The following is an 8,360-nucleotide window of genomic DNA, read 5'->3' as shown; positions in this document are numbered from 1 at the left end:
AATTTTCAAATAACCAATATAATTTATCTTAATATTTATTAGTATATAAATTTTAGTAATTAATTTCAGCATTTATAAGCACCACTAAGAAAAGATAAAATTTCCTTAAAACTAAAAGTGCATATACTTATAACAAATTAGAGTGGCTTAGTAGCGAAATTATGAGTGCCAAAATCCAGTGACCAGGGTACAAGTCTTGCTATTGTTAACATTTGAAGTTTTTATACTAACAAAACAAAACTAATGAGAGAGAGGATCATTAATTAATGGAATTAATAAGATAATTGGAATTTAAATTTGCCTTAAATATAGGAGTAATTAGCTAATTAATGAAGGAAAAGTTAGATTTAAAAATAGGAGTAAAAAACGATATTAATGAGAGAGATTCAATATTAAATATACATTAACAAAATTAATGGAAGAAGGGGAACTGAAACGACTCGGTTTGTATTGGTTTGTTTTGGGTTCACATCGATTGATACAAATTCGAAACAGCCAGATGTGGGACCGTATCGACTGAGACATACGAAAAGAAATTGAACAAATGTATTTTACACATTTTGTGTATCGAATTTTTATCGGAACAGTATGTATCGGCCGATACGGCCCGTTTAAGATATTTTAAACCTTGCTTGTTATTGATAAAGCAATGATTACCATTACTTGTGAAGGTGGTTTAAACCAAAAGTTCAACCATAGAGAAATCCTTTCTTGAAGTATCACTTTACTAAATGGAGGCCTCCACATTGGAAGTAACGATTAACCAACATGGACAATGTGTTATCCATCCCTAGCTGTTGGGTTTAGATAGTTGTTGGATACTCCTGATTTGCCCTAACTAGTGTTTGCTCAAAATCGCTTTTAGTTGTACACCTGTTGGGTTTAGACCCAGAATTTTAGAGTTTCAACTCTTCACTCCCTTATAAATAAATCAAGCAGAGAATAGAATTTCAATAATAGATAAAAAACAAAGCCTATAAAAGTCTAACTAGTCAGGAAATTTTCAACAAGGAGGATTGGGTATTGGTAGCATGGATAAAAAGAATAAGGCTTTGCTAGGGAAATGGCTTTGGAGGTGGTTGATGGAAAGGGATAGATTGTGGCATGAAGTAGCATACATGGAAGGTTGGGAAACAGTTGGGATGTAGGTGTATCTACCAAAGCTACTCTGGCCTCGCCTTAGAAAGTTTCATTAGGTATGATATTTGCTCTGGGGTTTCTACTAAATTCTGGAGGATACTTGGGTTGGTTCTCGTTTGTTAATGGAGCTCTTCCCCTCCTTATACTCAGTTTCTTTGTACAAAATGAGTGTATCAAGATTTGTTGTTTCTCCTTTAAATCATGCGGGCTTTGGTTGGGACTTTGGCTTTCAGACGGGTCTTAGGGATAATGAACTTGTGGCTTGTATGGACCTTCTACAATTCCTTCAAAATGCTTGTTTAGAACCTAGAAAACTTGATAAGTGGATTTGGGCCCCCAACCCTAATGGTTTGTTTTCTTGTGCTTCTTTGTTTAAGACTTTTTGTGATTCCTCATATTCTTCCTTTCCCTTTAGGCTCAGTTTGGGAGTACAAATACAAATATGTACAATGCAAAACCTTGTATTTTGAACTATTTTATATGTATTTACACTGTACATATTTGTATTTGTACTCCTTCCAAACTAAGCCTTAAAGAGTTTAGGTGTAGACCCATTCCGCCCAAAGTAAGAGCCTTCTACTGGGAAGTAGTTCACAGAAAGATAAATACTATGGACTTGCTTTAAAAGGGAAGACCTAACTACTGTCTCTCCCCTAACTGGTGTGTGTCTTGTGCAAATCTAGTAATGAGAGTTGTTTTCATTTATTGATTTTTTGCTCTTTATTGTAGATATTTGGCTTTGGTTTTTTTTCTTTGTTTGGGTGCAGGTGGGCTTTACCAATGGAGTTTACTATGTTATTTGGTCCCTCTTGTTTTACTTGGTCAAAAAAGAAAGGGAGGATAATGTGGAGATGTGTCAGAGCTGCCTTGATTTCGGCCATTTGGGAAGAAAGGAACATAGTTTTCAAGGCGCAAAGGCAAGGCTGGGGGATTGGGGGGCGCTTTGTTGCCTAGTCGCCTAGGCGATGGATTTTTTTATGTTAAAAACATAGATCTTAGGGTAGTTCCCTAGGTACCATAGTCATATTTCTTTAATAACTATTCATGAGTTTCATAAGAAAAGTATAAATTTCATATTAAAGTATAGAAAATCAGCATATTCATGAGAAGAAAAGGAAGAAGGAAAATAAAATTCAAAAAATATAGGGGCTGAACTCTTATTTTTGTTATAGGAAAAGAAGAAAATGAAAAGTATTGGTAGTTGAAGAAGAAGAAGAAGAAGAAGAAGAATATATGGAAGAGGAAAATGTGCTGATTAGATAAAATTTTAAATTCTTCCTTACTTATTGGTTCAGGTTTTTAAGTCTTTGAGGGTTCAATACAGCATTTAGCAATGTTTGTGTTGGTTAAACCCTAATAAATAAGAAAATAATAAAAATAAATTAGTATATAAACACACAAAATGATTATTTTAGTTTAACAATGTCTATTTTATAATTGTAATATCAAAAAAGAATGAATACATGAGTATTTTATAGTAGGAAGTAGAATGCTACTTGGGGATTCGGCGAGGTGAGCCTCAAAGGGCGCTTTGTCACCTAGGCGTCGCCTTGACAACTATGGAGAGGAATGCAAGAATATTCTCAGAGAAGGAGAGAAGCAAAGAAGAAATCAGGATTTTGTGTGATGGCTAGGGTGATCCATTGGATCAAGAATCTGAAGTTGTTTTCCCAGTTCTCCTTTGGTATTTTTTGGAGGAATTGGGGAGGTTTAGTTAAATTGAAGGTTTTGTTAAATTGAGTTTTGATGGGAGTAGCTAAGGTAATCTGGGCCCTTCTAGAATTGGAAGGGTTTTGAGAGATGGAAAAGGTAAACTCATAGCACTTTTTTTTTCCTGGCCCTATTGGTATGGGTGACTCCCTCAAAGCGGAACTACTTGCTACAATTCAAGAGGTGCAAATAACTAGTGAGCTAAACTTGAGAAATGTGGTGATTGAAGGGGATCCGAAAGTGGTGGTAGAATGGCTAAAGAATCTTGAGTCTATAATTTGGTGCTATAGGAGTAAAATGAAAAAAATTACATGGTTAACTAGGAATATGAATTTAAGGATACAATGGATGAGGAGATCAACAAATGGGATGGAAGATGCTTTGGCTAAGCCAGGGGTCAATAGATCTATTTTATTCTGGGCACAATTGTAATGTGTTTTCTTTTTTCTTTGAGAGGTAGCAGCTCGTGCCTCTCTAAGGGATGCTTGTAAAGATTATACAAAGTCTATTAATAAAACTCAAATTATTCATTAAAAATCATTATCCTGGCAACCAAAACCAAGAAATCTACAAAAGTCTAAAAGCATAGTAAGAAAAAAAACCCTAAAAAGATAGTGGTGGGTGAGGTGGGTTGTACTTCAACTGTATTTGTTGCCCTTCACCAATTAATGCCTTAAAACAAGAGAAAACACAAATGAATCAACCATGCATAAGTGAGAGAGAAAGAGAGAGGTACGGTGTAGAGAGAGATAGAGTTGAGGTTTGAGAGAGAAAGAGTCGAGGTTTAATGGAAAATAAAAATGGCAAGTGGGGCACAAATATTTTTCATGCTACCAAAGACATACATTTTTTGCCATGGACCAACTTTCATTCTAAAAAGAATGAGGCCCATGGCAAGAAATTTTTATTCAAACACAATGATCAAATAAAAGAAGGAAATTTTTATCCAGGTTTTTTAATATAATGGTGTAAAATGGGTTGTGTCGGGCCACCTGCTTGCGGCCTGCGGGTTGTCCTATCCTCCCTAAGGATAATTTGGGGGATCGGCCTGACACGACCCACGGCCCAAGCCCATGCAGGCCCATGCCGTGCCGCAGGCGTAGGCTGAGCGGGCTGGGCCATAGGCTGGGCCTTGGGCGAGGGTCAAACTGGGCCAAACTATTTTTTTTGTTTTATTTTACATTTTTTATTTCTTTTCTAAGTAAAACTAAAATATTTAACTTTCCTTTGAAAACTATTTGAAAAATAAAAAATTTAACAAAGAAATGAAAAAAATACTTAACCAAATAAGAAGTCAAAGAGACAAAAAGACTCAAAGTGAATAACAAATTGGAAGAAAAATATGAATTTTATTTCATTTAAATTTGAATGATACAGAGCATACAATGGTTGGATGAATGAAATATGAAAATTAGAAAATGGAATACAAATTGAAAAGAAATACATTATTAAAAAAATATCAAATAAATTAAATAAAATTGAAACAAAATTTATAATAATTTGAAAAAAATGCTATACAAGTATTGAGTATACAAAAATATTGACTTCATAATTTGAAAATAAAAATTACATTCTTTTTTTGATATTTTATATTTTTTTGAATTTTCTTTAAAAAATTACATAGATCTATTTAAAGCACAAAAAAAAATATAGGATTATCAACACAAAGAGAGTATATTAATCTATATACAAGCATTTCCAAGCATCAAAACAAAAAATAAATACAAAACATTCCAATATATTATCAAATAAGTTGAAAAAAAAAACTATCTACAAATTATGAAAAAAGTTGAAAAAACTAAAAAAATCTTGAACAGTGCCCATTATAGAATGAGTCCCATTGAACATGAGAAGTTACAAATGCAAGTAGATGAACTACTTGTTAAGGGGTTCATACGAGACAACATGAGCCCATGCATGGTTCTCACTTTGCTAGTGCCAAAGAAGGACGCCACTTAGTGGATGTGTGTTGTCAGGCAATTAATAAGATAACTATCAAGTACCAATTTCCAATTTCACACTTAGACGACATATTGGATTACCATTTTAGGGCCAAGGTAGTCACTAAGTTGGACTTGAAATTAGGCTACCATTAAATTAGAATTTGTCCTGGTAATGAATGGAAGATTGTGTTCAAAACCCGGGATGGTTTGTATGAATGGCTAATGATGCCATTCGATTTGTCTAATGCACCAAGCACATTGATGAAGGTCATGAACAAGTTCTCAAGTCTTTTATTGGTCAATTTGTTGTGGTATACTTTGATAACATTCTCATATATAGCATTGATATGAACTCTCATTTGTTGCATCTTTGGGATATATTTATGACATTGTGTAGAGAGCAACTTTATGCAATTATGAAGAAGTGTATTATTGCCATAGATTGGGTCTTATTCCCTTGGTATGCTATCTCAAGAGAAGGAGTTTCTGTAGACCTAGAGAAGGTTCGTACAATTGTTAAAGAGACATTCCTAAAACACTTATTAAAGTAGATTGTATGAAAACCAATACCAATTTTGTGTTCACCACTGAAGTAGAAAAGACTTTCATTGAGATTAAGGCATGATTGACAATTGCACCTGTGCTAGCACTTTCCAACTTTGAGCAACCCTTTGAGGTTGATTATGATGCCTTTAAGGTTGGAATTGGTGTTGTTCTCGGTCAAGGTGGTTGGCCCATAGCCTATTACAGTGAGAAATTAAATGGACCACACCTCAACTACTCAATTTATGATGTAAAATTCTATGCAGTGGTGTAAGCGTTCCGGTGATGGTGACATTATCTCATCTATAAAGAGTTTACCTTATATTCAGATCATGAGGCACTAAAGCATATTGGGGGTTAACATAAGCTGAATGCAAGGCACACTAAATGGGTAGCATACCTACAAGAATATTCATTTGTGTCGAAACATAAGTCAGTTGTGCACAATCAAGTTGTAGATGCTCTCAACTGAAGGAGAGCCATATTATCCACATTCCAAGCATAGGTACCTGGGTTTAATATTTTTCGTGAATTATTATTCATTGACCCTTATTTTGTTGGTATCATGGAAGATGTATAGGTAGGACCCTCCAAGAATACCACAGACTTTGTGGTATATGGTGGCTTCCAATTCAAGGGAACCCACTTATGTGCACTTGATTGCTCATAGTGATTAAAAATCGTCAAGGAGCTTTACAATGAAGGTCATTTTGGGCGAAACAAAACAATTCATTTCGCTTCAACAAATTACTTTTAGCTTAAGATGATGAGAGACATCATGAGGTTTGTATAGCGTTGTCACGTGTCAAGTTTCTAAGGGGATAATAACCAATGCTATGCATGCCCCCCCCCCCCCCCCCAATTCTTAAAGGACTATGGGTAGATATATCTATGGATTTTGTTCTCGGTTTGTCATGTACCCAGTGACAAGTAGATTCTATAAAGTCATAGACCGTTTTTAAAAAATGACTCACTCCCTAACTTGCAGGAAGACAATGGATGCCTTATTTATTGCTGGTTTATTCCTTAATGAGATTATCAAACTCTATGGCTTATCATCTTCGATAACTTCAGATAAAGACTCCAAGTTCATATCACACTTTTGGAGAAGTCTTTAGAGGCTAATGGGTACTTCATTACAATTTAGTGATTCACGTCATCCTCAAACGGATGGCCAAATATAAGTAGATAATAGGAGTTTAGGGAAATCTTTTGAGAACCCTTGCATGTAGCCATGAATTGTTAGACAATGTATGCCTTTAATTCTAATCAATTTGATGTATAAATACATTTATTGTAAATGAATAAAAGTACACTATTGTTTCATATTGATATTTGTATGTTTCTATGAAATTATCCCTTAAAATAAATACTTATGAGACTTATGTTAGTTTAGAATATTCTCAATCGTTTGATAAATTTTGTGAGTTTATCCTACCAAAGAAATTTGGGTAGCTTGTCTCAGCTACTAGGGTTAGATCTAAAGCACATGCAGTGTGTGTTTGGTTGAAACACTGAGCCCGAATCATTTTCTAGTTATGCCCTAGACTTTGGAGATTGATAGACACAACTAGAAAGTTACACATAACCCCTAGACTTGATTATGGTACTGTACTAGGTGTTGGATTGTGATGTCTTTAATATGCCAATTAGTGGGATTCATTGATGGTCAAAACTTGAATATTGTTGGGGTAGTCTGAGATTTCACTTGAGTTGGTGATCATAGTGATAGGATTGGCCCCTTTATTGGACAAAGTGAATGATAGGGCTTACGCTCTCTCTGATGGAAACCTAAATTTCTGGCAATGGATTTCAACTGTGATTGAGATTTGGTTTTGCAATATATATGATAAGTGTTTGCAAAATGTTTTAATTCTCGGGATCCATACGAGTAGAGAGTGTGACATTGCACCTTACAGTCAGGGGAAAAGTCATTCCCTGTTGGGTAATGTTTAATCATTATGGGCCGAGAGGTTAAGTGTAAGAGACCATTACATGGCTAATTACCTTATGGGTTTTATCTTACATAAGCCCATTATCCTTGTGTCTTCATAGGATGACTGAATTCAATGATCATTTAAAGGAAAATGTTGGGCCCATTTTGAGCCCATAGTGATGTGCTCAGGGATTCACTGCGTTTAGTAATGAATTCAGCTAGACCTTTTTATAAAGGCTGGGTCAGACCCATGTGGACTTATGTGATGTCATTATTGGGTCTCATGGCATACAAATCAAGCTTAAGTTGAACATGCATCACTCTTAGGTCGTGAACTTTATAGTTGATGGGCCTAAAGCCCATAATTAATATGATTAATTAAGTTGTCAAATGACAATGTGATTAATTAAGTTGCCACATGATAGTTTAAGTTGTCATGTGACATGGGGTGAATTTGGGTTTGGAGCACCCATCATCTTAAGAAGATAAGGCTTATCTCTTAATAAAGTCCAAATCCAAATTAGATTTAGATAATCTTCTAATTTGATTAGGAGAAGTGTTCCATAAAGAGGGCGAACTAAATTAAAACACATATCTATTCTTCTCTCTTATTCTTTTGTCTCACAAGAAACCCTAGTTCGACCACAACTATTTTGGAACTGATTGAGATTAGTTTTATTCTGATTTTTGCAAAAAAAAAAATCCAAAGGAATTTTGTGCTCACCCCCCTAGTTTGATTCAAGCAGTTGGATTGCAGTTTTGCTGAAAATTGCATTGTTGAATTGGCTTCAGGAATACACTGCACCATCTTCAATGGATGCTGGTTTTAGGACTGATTTGGGCATGAACTTCCACCTTGAGATGTGTTTGTGGCATCCATATCAGGTATACATCTCCCTCTTTATTTGGCTTCAAATTTCGTCTAGTTCAGTGCAAGACCGATCATGAAAAATGTAGTTTTTCAAAACATAGGGAATTCGATTTCCGGAAGGATTAGGCGTCCAGCCATCTAGCAGGGTTCGGCCATCCATATGATGGATCCTAACCCTTTCTTTAGCGGAATCAGAGCACTAGGTTCAGCCCTTGGA

Source organism: Nelumbo lutea, chromosome 8, assembly GCF_056320005.1.
Source record: "Nelumbo lutea isolate HS-2025 chromosome 8, American lotus-T2T, whole genome shotgun sequence".
Lineage (NCBI taxonomy): Eukaryota > Viridiplantae > Streptophyta > Magnoliopsida > Proteales > Nelumbonaceae > Nelumbo > Nelumbo lutea.
Note: the sequence above shows the minus strand (reverse complement) of the source record.